Raw genomic sequence first — 24,126 nt, forward strand, 5'->3', positions numbered from 1 at the left:
CAGTGGGTGAAGGGAAGAAGTCAAGTAATGAAATTGCAAATGACGACGATAATGCCTCAGCTTAAAATGTTAATAAGAAAAGAGAGGCTCATAAATGTTGATCTCCCCCCACCCCCCCTCCTTCCTCCTACCCGATGCTAGACAAACCTAACCAGAAATACAGTACACTGCACATTGCATTCTCTTACCAAACCTGTCACTAAAACTTACTTCAACATTCTCCTAGTCACTATTGGTTGCAATTAACGTCATCTGCCGAATGGCGAGCGGAGATACCGAGTGCTGTTTGGATATGTCAACATGCTATCCAAATCACTGGACACCAGTCTCTTATTACACAACAGGTTCCATTTCTCTTTATTTACCTTTCTGATGTATGTGGCAAAACAATTCATCTCACATAAAATGGGGGAATTGTTGTTTGTTTCGAGTTCCCAGAGAATGAGGCAAACTTTTGTTATTCCCGTCAATGGTATTCATCACACACTTGTTTACGGTTGGTCACAAACATCACTATTTTCAAAGGAGAAAATATCGAATGGAATACCATTAGACAATCATTATCTTCCTTTGAAATCATGAATCATAATAATTTTTCCGTGTAAAATCCACAGACGAAATGCTGAAGGTACGTTCCTATGATAATATCAACAGTCTAACTTACATAGACGAAAATGGCCGACGTTCCTATACGGCAATGTTGCACTTAACATGTTTACACACACATTCCTTCTGAATCTCTATAGAATATGCGTCCATGTATTTGTTTGATGATATTATGATATATTATTTGCGATACCTGGCACTGCAAAAAAAGACACACCCAAAATTTTCAAACGCTAACACCAAAGCTCTTTCTTTGGCTAACCTTAAAAATGAATTCATAACTTTAATTTTAGATAAGATCTTGAAAAGCTTACGTAAATCATAAAGCACAAACGTCTACTGGAAGACCAGTCACCATCGCCAGTCAGTAAAACCAATTGCCACTATATCAATACATTCTGACGACGGAAGATGCGATTTTCACAGCACCATCTTCACAAAACCCCTTATCTTCACTGCCATGGCCATCATTATAATAACCCTATCACTAAACACAAATACACACCATTATTGATCTTATTCTGTCTCCACTACATGCTACATTACACCCTCCACTACAGGTAATTTTGCCAAAAACTTCATCCTATACCATAATCTATTATCTTTACTACATTGGTGTTTCGCTATATTAATTTACCGTCTGGGATTATCATATACCAAAGACTAGTCTTTAATCATTACACTCAGAAAATGGCTGTGTCTACTGTATTATTTTTCTCTTCTTTATATTTTGGCAAGTGTTGGTTTATGAGAGTTCACCTGGGTAGGTAAACCCCTCCCTCATCTTACCAACTCACTCTTAACAATGCCTCCCGTCCACGCAGCTCACACCGACCCTGGCAAGGATACCTTCCACTTTCCTCTTAATTTTTCAAGCTTTACATTCAACAAATTGGGGCTACTAAGGACCACATCACCCGTCCAGAGCTGTCAGAACACTTTGGGAGGTGGAATGTGAGGGTAGATAAGTGGTTAGAGGGTCTGGTTCAGGAAAAGAAGAGGCGGCTTCTTGAATGCAAAAGGTGCTTCCAGCAAGAAACCACGTCTGTACACGGTGGCCGTCCGCAAGAAAGAGGTGAAGACCCGGTATGATGAGCAGTGTGAAGGAGGTGGATCCCGTGTGGAAACCCGTGATGAAAGCAGCCATCTGCATCACTGTGTCTCTGGCTACCACCAAATGTCAGCAGAAAATGACGCCGGCAATTGTATAGGCACACCTTTACATCATACCCCACCTTCACTCCTAGCCTGGTTCACGATTTCTTCTCACTCTCAAGATGAAACAAGATGTCTCGACTCAAAACATACTTTTATTTTTAAAGAAATGATACGTTTCTCTTGTACTCAGCTCCTTCCCTGGTCCTTGGTGTTATTTCTCCTTTTCTGCCGCTTAGCCAGTATCTTCGCGTTCATTTCTCTCCCAAACATCTGATAGAATGGTGTGGCATCGGTGCTCGCCAGAGGAACGTATCTACCACATGCAATCGGGAACTTCAGTAACTCCCTCTTCCCAGTCTTTGCCTTTCACCTTGAGTGACTTGGAAAGGCCTCCAGTTACGTCCTGTCCTGCCGCTCCACATCCCAAGTTGCCTGGGGGACCACAGAGGTATACTCCTCCTGTCTCGATGCCAAACTCCTTCTCCAATGCACTCCCTCCCCATTTATCAGCGCGCAGCGTACAAGGGACTACGTTATCTTCACAACATCGGCAGTAGTTTCTCAACCAGCTGGTGGTTGTTGATTACATTACTGCGACCTAGGATTACCTCTTGTAGTTACCTTGCAGGGGTCACGCCATCACTTACAGCCAGGTATCCATGACATATGCACAGCACTTCCTTCCATCTTGGGCTATCCACGCATCACCACGTCATCTGTTCTTCGTCTTGACGATGCCCTGGTGTCCTTCGTCTGTCTGCCCTTTCTCTCAACCCCTTCGGAATATCAATTGGAATCCCTTTGGTCAACACTACCCCTCACCGGTCCATCATCTCCTCGACAATCCTTGGTGAACGGACAATCACATCGTGCGAACTACGTCGCGCAAAATGGAATTTGTCCAGTGCCGAACTCCCTCCAGACATCTATACAGCCTTTGCTGTGTGTTGTATATGCTGTGTGACTGCAATCTTCACGCCATAATATTTGGGGACGCCAATCTATTTCCCCCCCAGCTGACAATGTCAGCCTCTCGTTACATAATGGTGGCGAGGAAGAGCCACGTACCTCATCAACGACGCTTTAATCCTACTGTAGTTTTTTTTCCTTCCCTCCTCCTCTGTGGGAGACGTCACCCCAAACTACTACCCTTCCAAGGCCGTCCACTGGAGGAGGCTCTCCAAGGGCGGCGCCAAGGCTGCTAGGCAGGCGACCCGGCACAAGGACACGAGAGCAATACGTCTCCCTGACGGAGGGCCATTACTACTTCCTGGAGTAGTGACCCACCTGCTGTGTGGTGTGGTGTGGGTGGGTGGTAAGCGGACGGACGTAGGTCCACAATTGGACTTCCTCTACAAGCTGGAGCTCGTGCGGGAACAAGAGGAAAGCAACATTTGCGAGAGGATCCGTATGGCAGACGAAAACATGAACTCGTGAAACAAAGATGTTTTGCGTTCAAACATGCCAGAAGGGAAGGGGGAAAAAATAAGCACCTGTTACATCTGGGGAGCTTAGGTGTGTCATCCGGGGAGCTTAGGTGTGTCATCTGGGGAGGAAAGATGTGTCATCTGGGTAGCAAAGGTGTGCCACAGATGGCAATCTGCACCAAGGTTTCTTGTACCTGAATCATGATTACCAAGATTTCCCATAATATCTTTCTCATCCATATATATATATATATATATATATATATATATATATATATATATATATATATATATATATATATATATATATATATACAATCTGGGTTTACACAGACAGATATGTAAACTAACTCTGTCTAGAGTAACATTTGGTATACAACAGTACACTAAAGGCCTTGACTTTGTTTAGCTGTCTAGTTCCCCTCCATACCCAGAAAAAAAAATATAGTTCAGCTGGCTAGTTCCCTTCCCTACCCAGAAAAAAATAAAGCAAATACGAAACTAGTAAATCTTTTCATATTTGCATGAGAGAGAGAGAGAGAGAGAGAGAGAGAGAGAGAGAGAGAGAGAGAGAGAGAGAGAGAGAGAGAGAGAGAGAGAGAGAGAGAGAGAGAGGCAGCTTGCATGACAGTGTACAACACTTACGAATCAAAAATGAATAAACTGACATGATACCACTGAAAAGCTGACCTTCATAACTTATTTAAAAATCAAGAGTTCGAATCCCCGTGACTTACGTCCGCTCCGGAGATGTGTTACTTAAATCCGAACTCCCAGAGACTAGGAGTACTTCCATGTACTTAAAGATTACTTAGAAGAAAAGATATAAGAGGATCCGATCGTCGACGTAATCCTCTTAAGTGATAAGGAAGGGAGGGTGGGGGGGGGGTGTATTCCTCCGCCTCTCTCCCTCCGTTTAATGTGACCGTCACTTTACGTAATTCTATCTGCCTCAGGTGACGTAAACCTTGTCGTAACGTGACTTGCGTCTCGTAAACTTTGTTGTAACGTGACGTACGTTACGTAAAACGTCGTCGTAACGTGACTTGGGCTTCGTAAACCCTTGTTGTGACTGTGACTTGCGACGGGCAAGTGACGTAAAACTTTGTAAGGCGATTTGCCTTACAAAGTTTACGTAACGCAAGGTTTACATGACCTGTGTTGGTGAAGACCATGGTTTACATGGCAGGCAACACCTGTGTGATTTAAGAGTTTACATGTAAACGTATTTACACAACCTGTGCAACGAAGTCTACGTTTACTGTAAGTTTACATCAACGTAAACCGACACCCGTACTCCAACAACTGTATCACTCACTCCTTAAGTTTACGAGGCGGTATACCACTCCTAACAGGCGTGTGTGTGTGTGTGTGTGTGTGTGTGTGTGTTGTCCAATCCGTTCATACATCCACCTCACAATCCGTCTCTCGTGAACCAACGCAACGAAGCAATGAGTTGACAGATGGGTAGTGACAGTGTCTTTTTATAGACGGCGGAGGGCTAGACGGGTAGGGGGCCCAGGAGCCGGGTGGAGACGGAGGGAGACAGACTGTCTGTCAATAGGGCAACACACAGCAGGCAGCCTGCAAGGTCTATGTGGATGACGTTGCAGACCATCAAAGCCGCCTTTATGATGGTCCACCCCGTGCGAACGAAGACCTACCTCATCATGAGTCGTGGCCTCATGAAGTCTCATAATGTAATGCCTCATACATGCCAGACGCCTCATACGGGAGGGCATCATGACTTCGAGACTCAGCGACGAGGCGACTCTGCAGGAGGAGCCAGCGAGGCTGACGGAGGAGGACTCCGCGCCACAGCAGGGGCGCCTCGCCTGCCCATGTGTACTGAGGGTCTGCTGCAAGAGGAAGGCGAAGGAGGCGAAGAAGAAGGAGGAGGTGGTGTGGTTCCTGGGATTTCCCGCCAGAGAACAGGGAAGACTCCACGAACATCTAGTGCCCACACAGAGCGAAGACATAAACAGAACGGATAACTCAGGATAGATAACCGTGATTCGTGCTCACAGACGCACGGACAACGAACGCCTTGGACCTGGAGGCCAAGTGTTCGTAGCGTCTGTTCCAAGTCCTCAGAATTTGCTGGTAAATCATTGCACGCAAGAGCAGTCTTGTTGGAAGACTTTTGACACTTTTTGCCTCATTTGAGGTCAAACGGTTCGCCTGCCCACGAGTTTATCATGTCCAGAACTGCGAATGAAATCGAGAGTGGTTGAGCCTCAAAGATCCCTTTGAGGTCAAGACTTGCCACAAAGCCTGGACTCACGATCAACACCTGTCGCAAATCACCTCTTGACCTCCTTCTTCATAAGCTATGGATGAGGTCAACTTGAAATCCCCTCAGAATAGGAGTTATACATTATTCTCGTGATATACATGGGAGCTCCAGGCTGCGTACTCTTTGCTGTTCTTTCAAGGTGGGAGGTGACCAGAACTGAAGACAGTATTCGAGGTGGGGACTCACCAGTGAACTGGACACAGGGTCAGCGCCACAACTCGTTATCCACCTGTTCATGGGTCGCTCTTGCCTCCAGCCTGGCGAAGCCAAGGGCCCAGTGGTGTCTTGTGGAGGTGTAACCAACTCATGACTGAACTGTTTTGACTGTCATGCTGAGTAATGACCCTCATGTGTGTGTGTGTGTGTGTGTGTGTGTGTGTGTGTGTGTACACCATCTACTATGTATGTACTTAAATACACCAGGTAGGGAGCTGAGAAATCTAGAAATACATGAATTTTAAACCTACATGGTTTTTAAAAACTGGAAATATATGAATTTTAAACCTACATTACCTGTGGTCTGGTAGGAAAGTTGTCTGGTAGCCAGGTGTGTTCAATAACCAACTTTCTCATTTAGGATAACTTGTAATCAATAACCAACTTTCTTATTTACGATAACTTATAATCCATAACCAACTTTCTCAGTTACGATGACTTGTAATCAGTAACCAATTTTCTCATTTAAGATAACTTGTAATCAATAACCAGCCTTCTTATTTACTTGTGTAAACAGTAAACATCACATCAAATGATTGTTTACATAATCACTCTAAGTTATAATCATGACGTAATCTCCCCTCCTGTATGTACATCTACCGGGATAATAAACCCTTTAAACAACCACAATTACTTTAAATACTCACAATTACTTTAAATACTCAAAATTACTTTAAATACTCAAAATTACTTTAAATACTCAAAATTACTTTAAATACCCACAATTACTTTAAATACTCACAATTACTTTAAATACTCACAATTACTTTAAATACTCAAAATTACTTTAAATACCCACAATTACTTTAAATAAAATGCTCTCGACACTTAAAAAAAAGTTTTATATTCTTACTGTTATTTTCTTCATTACCGTTTTAATGATGGAGTTCTAATTAGCGCAAAACAAAGAGGCGTAATTAACAGGTAGTTAATTCAGGTGTCTTGTGTCTTATAAGATTTCTCGAGATGAAAATGGAGGTGCCGGGGATCGAACCCGGGGCCTCTCACATGCAAAGCGAGCGCTCTACCACTGAGCTACACCCCCGTACACTCTAAAGTGCCGGAAGACGCTGGTGTACCATACACCCACGTGAGTTCCAGTGCTCCCCACATGGTACGTTCTTATGGTCGTGCTCAAGGGTCGTACCGACGTCTTCAAGGATCGTACCGTCGTGCTCAAGGGTCGTACCGACGTCTTCAAGGATCGTACCGTCGTGCTCAAGGGTCGTACCGTCGTGTTCAAGGATCGTACCGTCGTGCTCAAGGGTCGTATCGTCGTGTTCAAGGATCGTACCGTCGTGCACAAGGATCGTACCGTCGTGCACAAGGTATCGTACCGTCGTGCACAAGGTATCGTACCGTTGTGTACAAGGTATCGTACCGTCGTGCACAAGGATCGTACCGTCGTGCACAAGGATCGTATCGTCGTGCACAAGGTATCGTACCATCGTGCACAAGGTATCGTACCGTCGTGCACAAGGTATCGTACCGTCGTGCACAAGGTATCGTACCGTCGTGTTCAAGAGGCACGTACCATTGTGATAACAGTTGACAACTTGCTTACCACACAGCAGGGCGAGCAAGAGCGGTGGCTGTGTGACCTGACGTACCATTTCATCTTCTACTACGGGGGTGTAGCTCAGTGGTAGAGCGCTCGCTTTGCATGTGAGAGGCCCCGGGTTCGATCCCCGGCACCTCCAAACCCGTTCAATTGTCGGTAAGACCAGCTGACAATGATTATTATACCCTGACGTCACCCTTAGATCAAGTACGGCCGGGCCACAGCCACACGCTCACTACCTCCCCACCTCCCCCAGCAGGAGCAGTGTCGCCAACAGCACTACCTCCCCCAGCGGGAGCAGTGTCGCCAACAGCACTACCTCCCCCAGCGGTAGCAGTGTCGCCAACAGCACTATCTCCCCTGCAGGAGCAGTGTCACCAATACCACTACCTCCTCAGCAGGAGCAGTGTCGCCAACACCACTACCTCCCCAGCAGGAGCAGTGTCGCCAATACCACTACCTCCTCAGCAGGAGCAGTGTCGCCAACACCACTACCTCCCCAGCAGGAGCAGTGTCGCCAACACCACTACCTCCCTCAGCAGGAGCAGTGTCACCAACAGCACTACCTCCCCCAGCGGGAGCAGTGTCGCCAACACCAAGACAGCACTTCCCTGCAGGAGCAGTGTTGCCGTTAGCACTACCTCCCCAGCAGGAGCAGTGTCGCCAACACCAAGACAGCACTTCCCTGCAGGAGCAGTGTTGCCGTCAGCACTACCTCCCCAGCAGGAGCAGTGTTGCCACTCCCACAACAGCACTTCCCTACAGGAGCAGTGCTGCCATTCCTACAACACCAGGATCGCATCGCGTCCTCGCCCATGTCCAGTGAGGTAGCAGGCAAGGGCGTTCCATAAGATATTCTCCCACAATGTCTTTTACCAGTTCTCACGCGGGAGGCAAACACGACCCCACCACATACGGTGACACGGGAGGCAAACACGACCCCACCACATACTGTGACACAGGAGGTAAACACGACCCCACCACATACGGTGACACGGGAGGCAAACACGACCCCACCACATACGGTGACACGGGAGGCAAACACGACCCTTTCATACGGTGACACAGGAGGCAAACACGACCCTTTCACACGGTGACACAGGAGGTAAACACGACCCTTTCACACGGTGACACAGGAGGCAAACACGACCCTTTCACACGGTGACACAGGAGGTAAACACGACCCCACCACATACGGTGACACGGGAGGCAAACACGACCCCCACATACGGTAACACAGAAGGCAAACACGACCCTTTCACACGGTGACACAGGAGGTAAACACGACCCTTTCATACGGTGACACAGGAGGTAAACACGACCCTTCACACAGCCAGAGAACCGTCATAATACGGACAGTAAAAATCCAAAAAACATCTACCAATGGACAAGGAAGAAGAAAATATCAAATAAAAACAGAATACGAAAGACTTCTCCTCCTCCTCCACCTCCTCCTCGCAGAAATCACTGGAGAATAAAACACCGACGATGATAATGATGATTGTTGAAAAACATTGCGAGATAAGAATATGCAAATACGTTTCACTGCTGATAAGGACACAAAAAAAATGGGGGGAGGAGGGTGTTGAACAACATGTTGGGGGACGGAATAAACGAGTCGTACAATGTGTGAGTAAAAACCACTTTTCTTTTTTTCCTTTAACTGTTTACGTACGAGCGAAGGTCGACCCGAGCTGGGGGGGAGGGGGACTTGAAAAAAAAAAGGGGGGGGGGGGCTTCGGGGCGGCTTAGTCCAGCCCCAGCAGGTAACCTAACCTCACACCCACTCCGTGACCACTCACTCACTCACTCACTCACTCACACGTACACTCTCACTCCTCTCACAAGGGGAGCCTAAAAGAGCGAGCTTACTCCTCTCTTTTTCTCCCTCACCATAACGAGTCTTAACAGCCTTGGGGGAGCGGGGAGGGTGGTGTTGTTGAACAGGGGGATAGAGGTTACCATAGATAGGGGGAAGGGATAGTTGTACCGGGGGATAGAAGTTACCATAGATAGGGGGAAGGGATAGTTGTACGGGGGGATAGAAGTTGTCATAGATAGGGGGAAGGGATAGTTGTACCGGGGGATAGACGTTGTCATAGATAGGGGGAAGGGATAGTTGTACCGGGGGATAGAGGTTGCTATACATAGGGGGAAGGGATAGTTGTACCGGGGGATAGACGTTGTCATAGATAGGGGGAAGGGATAGTTGTACCGGGGGATAGACGTTGTCATAGATAGGGGGAAGGGATAGTTGTTCCGGGGGGATAGACGTTGTCATAGATAGGGGGAAGGGATAGTTGTACCGGGGGATAGACGTTGTCATAGATAGGGGGAAGGGATAGTTGTTCCGGGGGATGGAGGTTGCTATAGATACGGGGAAGGGATAGTTGTACCCAGAGTAGCACAGGTGGTGGATAGACAGGCTGAGGAGAAGGAGGGGGGGGAGGGGGTCGTCGGTCCCTTACGCACGACAGCACGACCACTTGAACACGACAGTACGACCTTTAAACACGACAGTACGACCGTTAAACACGACGGTACGACCCTAATCACGAGGACGACCCATGATCACAAGTACGACCCTCAACACGACAGTACGACCTTTAAACACGACGGTACGACCCTGATCACGAGTACGACCCTCAACACGACAGTACGACCCCTGAGAACGACCCTATGGGAGCTGATCCATAAGGCGCAAGTCCCAACTAAGAATCACATGGTCGTGCTCAAGGGTCGTGCGGTCGTGCCTATGGAATCGAACCCTCGTACTCAAGAGGTCCGGCTGAGCCGTGACTAACCAGCGTAACAGGTTGTGTGACGAACCAGCGTAACAGGCTATGTGACGACCCAGGTTAACAGGCTATGTGACGAACCAGCGTAACAGGCTATGTGACGACCCAGGTTAACAGGCTATGTGACGAACCAGCGTAACAGGCTATGTGACGAACCAGCGTAACAGGCTATGTGACGACCCAGGTTAACAGGCTATGTGACGAACCAGCGTAACAGGCTATGTGACGAACCAGCGTAACAGGCTATGTGACGACCCAGGTTAACAGGCTATGTGACGACCCAGGTTAACAGGCTATGTGACGACCCAGGTTAACAGGCTATGTGACGAACCAGCGTAACAGGCTATGTGACGACCCAGCGTGACGCATGGAGAACAGGAAACCCCCAAAGGAGAGTGTTACAGAAATCGTAACATAACAGGACAACGACCAATACGTTGGTTACAGACCGACTGTAACACGGATACAGAGCGTTACAGTCTAGGGTCACGTAATCTCACATCACCATTACACAACATGGATCTGTATGGATTAGGGGATAATTCCGGTTCACATTCGGTCAGTTGTGTGTGTGTGTGTGTGTGTGTGTGTGTAAGCCCGTGTGTGTGTGTGTGTGTGTGTGTGTGTGTGTGTGTGTATACAGAAGCTACACTACAGGAGGGGAGGAGGAGGGGCAACATGGACCCCAGTGTGGTGGACCCTGGCTGGTGGCTGGGGCTTACGATGGCCCGTTCGCGTCCGGCCGAGGCCGTAAAGATGGCAATCTCGTGGATGGATGGATCATTTTAGCTCTTACGGCTCGCAGATTTGGTCACTGTGATGTCTCCATCACCAGCGGATAGCGCACACACACACACACACACACACACACACACACACAAGCACACACACACACACTGTATCCATTACATAACAACGGAATACAGCCACCAGCACGCATGGCTACAGAAAGTTAGCGAGGTAGCGTCAAGAACAGTTGACTGAGAAACAAAGGGAAAATTCCTCACATGGCTCCTTGCTCTGTTCCTTCTTTTTTTGAGAGAGAAATACTGGAAGGGTGGATTTCCAGCTCCCCCACCCAGGCCCCTCTTAGATCGCCTATCCCCTGGGATAATATATATATATATATATATATATATATATATATATATATATATATATATATATATATATATATATATACATATATATATATATATATATATATATATATATATATATATATATATATATATATATATATATATATATATATATATATATATATATGTATATATATTCCTAAGAGTCCACGGGGAAAATGAAACATGATAAGTTCCCAAGTGCACTTTCGTGTAATAATCACATCATCAGGGGAGACACATGAGAGAAATATAACAATCAGTTGATATACATCGAAGAGACGAAGATAGGACGCATTTAGTAAACATGCGATTGTCCAAGACAGACAACGAGCGTTCATAAACTTATTTTACAAATTTTGTCAACGATAAAGTTATCTAATTTGTATAGACCATCACTATCATTAAGATTATAATTCTTTGTGTACTTAATGATAGAAGATTCAATGATATTTCTCATGGTAATAGAGTTAGAGTTAATAACTGAGATGGCATTACTCCAGTCAATACAATGATCATAGTTTTTAACGTGATTAAACCAAGCCATCTGATTCTTGTCCCGTTCTTATACTATATTCATGTTGCTTAAGTCTAACAGAAAGATCCTTACCAGTCTGCCCAACATAAAACTTATCACAATTTCTACATGGCACTTTATAGATGCATCCAGGAGAATTTTCTGGTGAATTCCTGATTAAGATATTCTTTATGGTATTATTTTTGCTGAAGGCATCATTAACATTAAAGGATTTAAGCAACATGGGAAGTAGAATTATTATTAAAAGGGAGAACTAAAAGATTCTTGGTGTCAATGGGAGGTTTGGGCTCAACTCTATTAAATGATTTCTTTGCTAACTTAAGGGATTTATCAATGAATGATCTAGGGTGCTTTAACTTAGATCCAATAGGATATATCTTCTCAAACTCATCATCAATAAACTCTGGACTGCAAATACGTAATGCCCTAAGGAACATAGATTGAAGTGAATGATAATTTAACTCCGTCATATTGAGATGAGTAATAATGGATATATGAGCATACATTTTACTTAATATGATGCGCACTGGTCAAATGACTCTTACCTTAGCCACCCATAGTTAGTAAGTTAGTTAGTTTACTGACAAAAATAATAACAGTACAGTAACATAATAAGTAAACATATTTTCCCATATTTTTGTGCAAACAATAATTTTTACAAACACACTTTTCCATAATTTTCCATGATATATATATATATATATATATATATATATATATATACACTTGAGTGTCCTTACATAGAGCAGACAATCACAACATACATACAACACATACATAGGACTTCACAACACATCAGAGACGTAATCACATAATTGTTTTGCACTGCTTCATGGAATATAACGTAATCCTAATGATCCAGATACCAAAGATATATATTTCCACATCACACCAAAAATGTATATTTCGGGGTACATTTCGCCACAATTATATTCAAGGGTGTTACCGGACGCCACCAACCAGAGGTTATACGTGGAGGACATGAAGTTATATTTGGCGAGTACAATCACGGCAAGGAACTATTCCCCTCCAGGGAGGAGAACCATCGTTTCCCTGCTGCTGCTTGGAGCGCAGCCTTGAAGCTGTGGGAACCCTAAGGAAAGGGATGCTGTGGGTCGTATAAATTACTTTAAGTATTTCAAAGTAATCAAGGTAATGTAAACAGCCACAGACACACAGACAGACAGGAGAGCAAAGGGTTTGTACCTCACATGGAACAGAAACGCTTAAGCCTCTGTGGCAGGGCATGGTTGGTGATGCGAACCATGAACTTTACCGGGCAGGGTTCGAATCCCGGAATGGATGGATAGTCACGTCACAAACAACCTAGGGCGTGGGCAACGCGAGTGCAAGACCCCGTCCCCGCGACGCCGACGCTCGCCGAACGTCTCCGTCCACCAGCCCTGCGTCAAACGGACAGTGTGAAAAGGATACGGGTAATTTAGCCACAGAGTCGTCAGTCACGAAGAGAAGGACGCCATACGAACCCTCCAAGGTCATCCAACGTCCTCCCCCCCCCCCCACCTCTCTCTCTCTCTCTCTCTCTCTCTCTCTCTCTCTCTCTCTCTCTCTCTCTCTCTCTCCGGCAGCAGCAGCAGCAGTAGCACTTCTCCTCTCTACTCTCCAACAGTATCTGAACCCTCCACCCTCACCGCCAACACTCCTCCTCCACCGCCCACCTTCCTCCTCCAATAGGACCCCTCCCTGTGGCGATGCTTCTTCGCCACCATCGCCAACAATCCTCTCGCCACCACCAACAAAATCGTCAGCCCCTTCAACACCAACACTGCCCTCTCAGAGGGGAAAAGGAACTTGTGGGAACACCAGAGAAATAGATAATGAATTTGCGGCCTGAGCACAGCAGCCCCAGCTACACCTGACCACGCCAGGTGTAGCTGGGTCGACAGGTCAGCCGGCGCCAGGTGGTCACCCGCGTTCGGATCCCCACCCCCCTGCTGCCAGGGTCACACTCGGTAGGGTCACACTCGCTACCCCACTCGGCAGGGTCACACTCGCTACCCCACTCGGCAGGGTCACACTCGCTACCCCACTCGGCAGGGTCACACTCGCTACCCCACTCGGCAGGGTCACACTCGCTACCCCACTCGGCAGGGTCACACTCGCTACCCCACTCGGCAGGGTCACACTCGCTACCCCTCACTGGTCAGGAGGGAGGAGAGTGATCCTATCCCAGTCGCCCACGAGGATGACCACAGCAAGCTGACCTTCCAGGCCTGGCCGGGTGAGGTCAAGAGGTCGACCTCAGGGAGGATCAGGGGCGCCTCACACACCTGGCTTGTCGCCATGACCCCTAACGTTGATGTCCAAGATGCCTGATCACCACAATGATAATGATAATAATGATGATGATGATAATAATAACAATAATAATAATGATAATAATAATATTGATAATAATAATGATAATAATAATAATAATAATAATAATAATAATAATAGTAATAATAGTATTGATAATAGTACTACTACTACTACTCCACTAATAACAATAATAATAATAATAATAATAATAATAATAATAATAATAATGATAATAATAATAATAATAATAATAATAATAATAATAATAATAATAATAATAATAATAGTATTGATAATAGTACTACTACTACTACTCTATTAATAGCAATAATACTGATAATAATATTGATAACAACAATAACAATAATACTAATATCAATATTAATAATAATAATAACAATAATAATAATAATAATAATAATAATAATAATAATAATAATAACTGTTTATGGACGATCGTGAAGCAGAAGAAATCCTTTACTTCCAAAGTCGTTGATATTGGTGGAGATAAAACGTTGGGTTGTGTCTGGAGGCGTCGTATATCTTAATATCTCTTCCTCAAATTCAATTTCAAATGATCACTCAGGAAATAATCTATGAGGCGTTAAGATCCTTCGTGGGATCAGACCTGAAATAAACACGTATGCAGATAACTGCTTGCTGGTCGAACAAGGCCATTAAACCACCACGACCAAAGTCGTAAATCAAGTTACAACTATATTGCCGCTAGGAACACGCACGTACGCCGCCTCACGCAACTGAAACACTACAGCTGACGCAACACCCACAGAGAAACACTACCGATAACACTGTGTTGCCCCCAAGAGCTTAACATATACGAGGGGGCAACGCCATTCATAAGATGCATAGCGAACTTAGCTCTTAGTGTCACCACGATCGACCGCTAGAGGGCCAGAAGATAAACAGCATTGCCATAGCCGGCTGCTAGAGGGCCAGAGGATAAACAGCGTTGCCAAAGCCGGTAGCTAGAGGGCCAGAAGATGAACAGCGTTGCCATAGCCGGGTGCTAGAGGGCCAGAGGATAAACAAGGTTGCCATGGCGGCCGCTGGAGGGCCAGAGGATAAACAGGTCGCCATGGCCGGCCGCTAGAGGGCCAGAGGATCAACAGCGTTGCCATAGCCAGCTGCTAGAGAGCCAGAGGATAAACAGTGTCGGCATGGCCGGCCGCTAGAGGGCCAGAGGATAAACAGTGTTGCCATGGCCATCCGCTAGAGGGCCAGAGGGTCAACAGCGTTGTCATGGCCGACCGCTAGAGGGCCAGAGGATAAACAGCGTTGCTAAGGCCGGTCGCTACAGGACCAAAGGAAAAACAGCGTTGCCATGGCCATCCGCTAGAGGGCCAGAGGATCAACAGCGTCATCATGGCCAGCCGCTAGAGGGCCAGAGGATAAAAAAACGTCGCCATGGCCAGCCGCTAGAGGGCCAGAGGATCAACAGCGTTGCCATAGCCGGCAGCTAGAGAGCCAGAGGATAAACAGTGTCCGCATGGCCGGCCGCTAGAGGGCCAGGGGATAAACAGCGTTGCCATGGCCATCCGCTAGAGGGCCAGAGGATTAACAGCGTTGTCATGGCCGGCCGCTAGAGGGCCAGAGGATAAACAGCGTTGCTAAGGCCGGCCGCTACAGGACCAGAGGATAAACAGCGTTGCCATGGCCATCCGCTAGAGGGCCAGAGGATCAACAGCGTTGCCATAGCCGGCTGCTAGAGGGCCAGAGGATAAACAGCGTTGCTAAGGCCGGCCGCTACAGGACCAGAGGATAAACAGCGTTGCCATGGCCATCCGCTAGAGGGCCAGAGGATCAACAGCGTCATCATAGCCGGCCGCTAGAGAGCCAGAGGGTAAACAGCGTTGCCATGGCCGGCCGCTAGAGGGCCAGAGGGTAAACAGCGTTGCCATGGCCGGCCGCTAGAGAGCCAGAGGGTAAACAGCATTGCCATGGCCGGCCGCTAGAGGGCCAGAGACGACTCCGGAGATAAACAAAGCACCCGGAGGTACAACAGGGAGGCATGTTCCGCCTCGACAATCGTAGGAACATCTGAATGGCTGTCTCGTAAATCAGGCGGGGGTAAATGTTTTAATTTTCCCGGGGGGGGGGGGGGGAGGGGGGGGGGGGGGGGGGGGGGCTCCCTTTTTGGATGGACCGGAAACGGGGGCCCCAACCCACCCCATTTGACATTAAAAGCAAAACAAAGTTTGGAAACGGAAAACCAAAAACAAGAGCAACAACTACAACAACAACAGCAGCAACAGTTGTAGCAAAAAAAAAGGATTAAAACCCTAACAGGGGCCCCCAAAACAACACAACCCAAAAAAAACTGCTAAAAAACCAACAAAACCAAAAAAAAAGCAATAGCAATAACCTTTACAAAACAGCCCCCAGCAAAGACAGCAAGAACACTGTTGCACAGCCAAAAACAGCAATACAAAAAAAAACAAAAAACACCAAACAAGGGCAAGGGGGAAATTTTCGGTACGCAAAAAACGGCCGCCTTTGGGCAACACAATAACAATAGTGTTCTGCGACAAGAACAGCAGCGGCACAGCAGAAACAAAAACAACACCTTCACAGCAGGAACAAAAACAACAGCTTCACAGCAGAAACAATTACAGCAACAGCAGATATGACAACCACAACAAAAACATTCCCCCAACAGCACCGGGAAGAGCGGGACAGGGAAAACCCCAGCAGCCAAAAGCAAAGAGCAGCACCAAAAACAGCAAGAGCCCACAACAGCCACAGCACAGCACACAAAAACAGCACAGCAGCCCAAAAAGCACGAGCCGCGCAAGAACAGCACAGCACCACAGCATTAGCAGCAGCAAGAACAGCACAGCAGCCACAGCACGAGCAGCAGCAAGAACAGCACAGCAGCCACAGCACGAGCAGCAGCAAGAACAGCACAGCAGCCACAGCATGAGCAGCAGCAAGAACAGCACAGCAGCCACAGTAGCAACAGCACGAGCAGCAGCAAGAACAGCACAGCAGCCACAGCATGAGCAGCAGCAAGAACAGCACAGCAGCCACAGCACGAGCAGCAGCAAGAACAGCACAGCAGCCACAGCACGAGCAGCAGCAAGAACAGCACAGCAGCCACAGCATGAGCAGCAGCAAGAACAGCACAGCAGCCACAGCATGAGCAGCAGCAAGAACAGCACAGCAGCCACAGCACGAGCAGCAGCAAGAACAGCACAGCAGCCACAGCATGAGCAGCAGCAAGAACAGCACAGCAGCCACAGCATGAGCAGCAGCAAGAACAGCACAGCAGCCACAGCATGAGCAGCAGCAAGAACAGCACAGCAGCCACAGCACGAGCAGCAGCAAGAACAGCACAGCAGCCACAGCACGAGCAGCAGCAAGAACAGCACAGCAGCCACAGTAGCAACAGCACGAGCAGCAGCAAGAACAGCACAGCAGCCACAGCATGAGCAGCAGCAAGAACAGCACAGCAGCCACAGCACGAGCAGCAGCAAGAACAGCACAGCAGCCACAGCACGAGCAGCAGCAAGAACAGCACAGCAGCCACAGCACGAGCAGCAGCAAGAACAGCACAGCAGCCACAGCACGAGCAGCAGCAAGAACAGCACAGCAGCCACAGCATGAGCAGCAGCAAGAACAGCACAGCAGCCACAGCATGAGCAGCAGCAAGAACAGCACAGCAGCCACAGCATGAGCAGCAGCAAGAACAGCACAGCAGCCACAGCATGAGCAGCAGCAAGAACAGCACAGCAGCCACAGCACGAGCAGCAGCAAGAACAGCACAGCAGCCACAGCACGAGCAGCAGCAAGAACAGCACAGCAGCCACAGCATGAGCAGCAGCAAGAACAGCACAGCAGCCACAGCATGAGCAGCAGCAAGAACAGCACAGCAGCCACAGCATGAGCAGCAGCAAGAACAGCACAGCAGCCACAGCATGAGCAGCAGCAAGAACAGCACAGCAGCCACAGCATGAGCAGCAGCAAGAACAGCACAGCAGCCACAGCACGAGCAGCAGCAAGAACAGCACAGCAGCCACAGCATGAGCAGCAGCAAGAACAGCACAGCAGCCACAGCATGAGCAGCAGCAAGAACAGCACAGCAGCCACAGCATGAGCAGCAGCAAGAACAGCACAGCAGCCACAGCACGAGCAGCAGCAAGAACAGCACAGCAGCCACAGCATGAGCAGCAGCAAGAACAGCACAGCAGCCACAGCATGAGCAGCAGCAAGAACAGCACAGCAGCCACAGCACGAGCAGCAGCAAGAACAGCACAGCAGCCACAGCATGAGCAGCAGCAAGAACAGCACAGCAGCCACAGCATGAGCAGCAGCAAGAACAGCACAGCAGCCACAGCACGAGCAGCAGCAAGAACAGCACAGCAGCCACAGCACGAGCAGCAGCAAGAACAGCACAGCAGCCACAGCACGAGCAGCAGCAAGAACAGCACAGCAGCCACAGCACGAGCAGCAGCAAGAACAGCACAGCAGCCACAGTAGTAACAGCACGAGCAGCAGCAAGAACAGCACAGCAGCCACAGCATGAGCAGCAGCAAGAACAGCACAGCAGCCACAGCAACGCCAGCAGATCTGCTGTTAAAGCAGCAACAGCAGCGGTATCGTACTAACGCGGAACCATAAACACCACAATAAGCCTAGTTTTTGCACCACCTGCCGCAGGAGGAGGTGGAGGAAGAGGGTGTAGCGCCGTGTTCCCCTGCTGGAGGAGCGAGAGGCCAAGGGCGGGCTGGTCCTCCAAGTGTGCCGCCCTCACGGGCCCGTTACCCCCTTCAGGGCTCAACCCAGGTAGGCAGGCAGGCGCGCGCTCACACCAACGCAAGCAAGAGGCTGGTAGATCAACCATTCTATAATGATGAACTTAGCAACGATGACCATCGAAGAACATGTCTTCGTTCTTCGGCAGAGATGTTCAGGAGGGAGTCGTGTCTGGGGGGGATGTAGGGGGCAAGGCCTTCGAAAGAAATTGGTATTTGGAATTGTCTGAGGCAAGTTCTTCTAGAGGAAATTATATCTAGAAGGCTTTGGGGCAAGTATTTTAAGCGGAAATTATATCTAGAAGGCTTTGGGGCAAGTATTTTAAGCGGAAATTATATCTAGAAGGCTTTGGGGTAAGTATTTTAAAGGAAATGATATCTAGAAGGATTTGGGGCAAGTATTTTAAAGAGGCGATACTTAGAAGCGTTCTGGGAAAGGTCTACAGAGGAAGAAGTGATGAGAGGAATTCGTGGACAAGATCTTGGCGAGGAACTGATATCAGAAAAGCATTTCTTTTTTGCGAGAGGTATTGAGACAGGGTATACGATCTGAGTCGGGAGTCTGTGGCGAATGAGACCACTGCAAAATATCTCTTAGACGAGGTTACCTACGTGGCAGAACCACAGGAGGCGCTCTGCCTACCACCCTCGCCTCACAAGGCCGCCCTGAACACTTCCTTATTCCTGTGCAACACCATCATCAACAACAACGCCCCCTCACACCTTCCCTCCTTCCCTCCTTATTCATGCATATATACCCGCAGCCCGGCCCACCCCCTCGCCCATACGCCAGGGTCCTCTATAGATGTGAGATAATGACCATCGTTCCCATGTTTTGGTGTCCCTCAAGAGGCGTATTTATATCTTCCTCATACCTACAACACACACACACACACACACACACACACACACACACACACACACACACACACGCACAGCAGGGAAGGGCACACCAAAAGACACCGAGAGTACATAAACTGGTGAAGGCCATAACACCACACGCCACAGGCGTCCTCTTAAAGTGGGATCAGAGATACGTGGGGGTCCAACAAGGCTTGGAGCCGGAACCACTGTTCTTTCGACTGTAAACATCACGGCTGAGCCTGGCGCCCTACCAGAACATGTTTGCAGATGATGCCAGGTTAAGGAGCGGGGGTATGGGAACGCCCCAGTGATGTCTGTATGAACTGGTAGTAATAGACTGAGGAAAGGTGAGGGCAAATGAGTCTTTGGATATCAAGTGAGTGAAACCAGGTCCAATTTGACAAAGGGACCCACGAATATACATCTATGTTTCACTGATTCCTAGTTCATGGCTTGGAAGGGGATGTGGGGGAGGCGAACCCTGTGTTGGACGGAACATGGCTTGGAAGGGGATGTGAGGGAGGAGGTCCCTGTGTTGGACGGAGCATGGCTTGGAAGGGGATGTGGGGGAGGCGAACCCTGTGTTGGAGGGAACATGGCTTGGAAAGGGATGTGAGGGAGGCGAACCCCCTGTGTTGGACTGGGTCAAAACTGTTTCCAAAATCATGGTTAAGACGATACACAGGAACAACACAGAGAACGTACCTGCAACTTAGTGCAATACGTTCATCATCGGTTTGGTCTCTGTACACATCACGAAACACAGACGACTACTGACACACGAGAGGGACGAGTTACGGGGACGAGTTATGGGGACGAGTTACGGGGAGAGGAAGGAAGACCTCATATTGGCCACTGTACAGGAAGGAAGAATGAGATAATATATGATAACCATATTTACATTTCTCACGGGCCATGATCACATCAACGCAGACCAACTCTGTTTAGCGCTAGTGTTGCGCCTGGTGGCCACATGAGGAACCTGGACGAAAGGAGAGTTTGAGAGATGTGAGAAAAGGTGTGGGTAGGTTCAGCAAGGTGTGGGTAGGTTCAGCAAGGTGTGAGTAGGTTCAGCAAGGTGTGGGTAGGTTCAGCAAGGTGTGGGTAGGTTCAGCAAGGTGTGGGTAGGTTCAGCAAGGTGTGGGTAGGTTCAGCAAGGTGTGAGTAGATTCAGCAAGGTGTGGGTAGGTTCAGCAAGGTGTGGGTAGGTTCAGCAAGGTGTGGGTAGGTTCAGCAAGGTGTGGGTAGGTTCAGCAAGGTGTGGGTAGGCTCAGCAAGGTGTGGGTAGGTTCAGCAAGGTGTGGGTAGGCTCAGCAAGGTGTGGGTAGGCTCAGCAAGGTGTGGGTAGGTTCAGCAAGGTGTGGGTAGGCTCAGCAAGGTGTGGGTAGGTTCAGCAAGGTGTGGGTAGGTTCAGCAAGGTGTGGGTAGGCTCAGCAAGGTGTGGGTAGGCTCAGCAAGGTGTGGGTAGGCTCAGCAAGGTGTGGGTAGGCTCAGCAAGGTGTGGGTAGGTTCAGCTAGGCAAGGTTAGGCTCAGCACACACACACACACACACACACACACACACACACACACACACAGGTGGCAGTGATAAGCCGTCATAGTCGGGCACTGCCACTCCAGTGAAAGCAGTAAATCACTGTTGCTCCTCCCGAGTATTCACACGGGCTGCCCCTGAGCCCCGTGTACACACGGGCTGCCCCTGAGCACCGTGTACACACGCATCCTGCCTGGTTAAGAGCAGTACGATATGGCCGTGGAACCTGGTTAAGATTCTCTCTCTCTCTCTCTCTCTCTCTCTGCTGGACCCGTAAGAGCAGCCGCAGGCGCCCAGGGGTTCGAACCCAGGGTGCGGCGGGTCGAGTCGCATGATGGCACGGGTTTCCGGGGCGCACGGGGGGTTCGCCAGACCCCGGCGCTGTGTGTGTGTGTGTGCGTGTGTGTGTGTGTGTGTGTGTGTGTTGGTGGGTGGGGCGCCCCGCCCCGCCCCGCCCCGCGCCACCCGCTCGCTGTCAAGATTCCGGTCACGTGGGTTCGAATCCCCCTTTTGCCAGGGGCTCCACCGCAGGAGGTCTAGATGAAGGAAACTGGGTCGTACGATACAGCAGGACTCCCCCACTCCTGCATATAATGCTACACAACACGAAGGGAGGAAGGGGGAGAGGGGGGGGGTAAGTTCGTCGAAGTTCCACACAACCCGTTTTCTATAACGCCAGAACAGAAAAAAAGAAAAATAGAAAGTGGCGTGTGACATTTAGCTCAATGAGCACGACTGTACGACGCTTGAGCACGACGGTACGATCCTTGAGCACGACGGTACGACACTTGAGCACGACGGTACGATCCCTGAAAATGACGGTACGATTCCTTGAGCACGACGGTACGACCCCTCAGCACGACGGTACGATCCTTGAGCGCGACGGTACGATCCCTTGAGCACGACGGTACGACCCCTTGAGCACGACGGTGCACAATGTATCGTATCGTCGTGCTCAAGGATCGTACCGTCGTACACAACGTATCGTACCGTCGTGCTCAAGGATCGTACCGTCGTACACAACGTATCGTACCGTCGAGCACAAGGTATCGTACCGTCGTGCACAAGGTATCGTACCGTCGTGCACAAGGTATCGTACCGTCGAGCACAAGGTATCGTACCGTCGTACACAAGGATCGTACCGTCGTGCACAAGGTATCGTACCATCGTGCACAACGTATCGTACCGTCGAGCACAAGGTATCGTACCGTCGTGCACAAGGTATCGTACCGTCGAGCACAAGGTATCGTACCGTCGTGCACAAGATATCGTACCGTCGTGTTCAAGAGGTACGTACCATTGTGATAACAGTTGACAACTTGCTTACCACACAGCAGGGCGAGCAAGAGCGGTGGCTGTGTGACCTGACGTACCATCTCACCATTTACTACGGGGGTGTAGCTCAGTGGTAGAGCGCTCGCTTTGCATGTGAGAGGCCCCGGGTTCGATCCCCGGCACCTCCATCCTTTTTTTTGTCCCCCGTTGATCCATTTTCGCCAGCCAACCCGCAGGCTTTCCGCCATCCGTTCACTATGGCCGACGCTGGACTCATGTACATCACACAGGAATTTCTCCAAGCTAATGTGTCCACTGGTCAAAAAGGTTTTGGGCGCCTGACGGCTGCGTTCAAGGTTCCCGGGTTCGAATCCCATTCTTCCCGATGTCATGGCGAGCGTGTTACCCTCTGCCCCCGTGTCTCCACTGCATCATCTGACCCTTGAGAACGACATTACGACCCTTGAGGTCAAAGGTCATGCCATTTTGAACCCACGGGTCGTGACACTGTGTCTTTAGAAGGTCACGGACATTTACTTCAATACACACATGCCATATTATATATCATATCATATCATATCATCTATTATATTATATTACATTATATCACATCATATTACATTATATTATATCATATTATATTATATCATATCATATTACATTATATTATATTACATCATATTACATTATATCATATCATATTACATTATATTATATTACATCATATTACATTATATCATATCATATTACATTATATTATATTACATCATATTACATTATATCATATTATATTACATTATATTATAATCATATTACATTATATTATATTATATTATATTACATTATATCTTATTATATTACATTATATCACAATCATATCATATCATATATTATATCATATTATATCAATTATATTATAATCAGGTTATATATTATATTACATTATATGTGAATGTTAGGAGCAGCATTACACCTTCTGACATTACCTAACTCCTTCTTACCCACCTACCCATGGGCTTTACCCTAGTGTTCTATTACCTAAAGAGTGACCTTACCCTACTGCCATATGGAGATATTGTGAGACATGGGCAACAAAGGGACATATTCTCTTCCTGGCCCTGGTGGAGGCCATATTGGGCGTCATGAGGCCTTACCACCAGGTCATGAGGCGTTCCTGCTGGGTCATGAGGCGTTCCTGCTGGGTCATGATGTGTTCCCCCATGTTACATAAGACGTCTCAAACACATGACAGAAATAAAAAAAAAAAGTTCAAAGGTCGTACCACCGTATTCAAGGGTCGTTCCGTCGTGTTCAAGGGTCGTTCCGTCGTGGCAAAAGGCCCCAGGGACAAAACAGAGAGTGGTCGTAGCGCACAGCGACCAGACAATCCACAAGACGCATAAGATAAAGAAAACAAAATAACAAATTCAAATGTTTCACTACACACCCCCTGACGGCGAGGTAGAGACCAGATCTCCCCTACACACACACACACACACACACACACACACACACATACACCTCTGGCCTTCCGGAGCCACCAAGCGTTACCTCATACCAGCCCAAGGGCCAGCAGACGCCGAACCCTCCCCTCCTCCTCCTCCTCCTCACGCATCTAACACCATCCCCAGCACCCA

At 48.2% G+C, this 24,126-nt stretch overlaps 3 non-coding genes across 3 annotated transcripts; 2 read left to right on the plus strand and 1 right to left on the minus strand.

The window, feature by feature from the left end:
- Nucleotides 1-6,676: 6,676 nt before the first annotated feature.
- Nucleotides 6,677-6,748, minus strand: TRNAA-UGC (transfer RNA alanine (anticodon UGC)). The gene has a single exon. It is a non-coding gene; the product is annotated as a tRNA-Ala (tRNA).
- A 583-nt stretch (nucleotides 6,749-7,331) lies between these two features.
- TRNAA-UGC (transfer RNA alanine (anticodon UGC)) lies at nucleotides 7,332-7,403 on the plus strand. Its single transcript has one exon. It is a non-coding gene; the product is annotated as a tRNA-Ala (tRNA).
- Nucleotides 7,404-22,605: 15,202 nt separating this feature from the next.
- TRNAA-UGC (transfer RNA alanine (anticodon UGC)) lies at nucleotides 22,606-22,677 on the plus strand. Its single transcript has one exon. It is a non-coding gene; the product is annotated as a tRNA-Ala (tRNA).
- Nucleotides 22,678-24,126: the final 1,449 nt, after the last annotated feature.

This window comes from Panulirus ornatus, chromosome 66, assembly GCF_036320965.1.
Source record: "Panulirus ornatus isolate Po-2019 chromosome 66, ASM3632096v1, whole genome shotgun sequence".
Taxonomy (NCBI): Eukaryota; Metazoa; Arthropoda; class Malacostraca; order Decapoda; family Palinuridae; genus Panulirus; species Panulirus ornatus.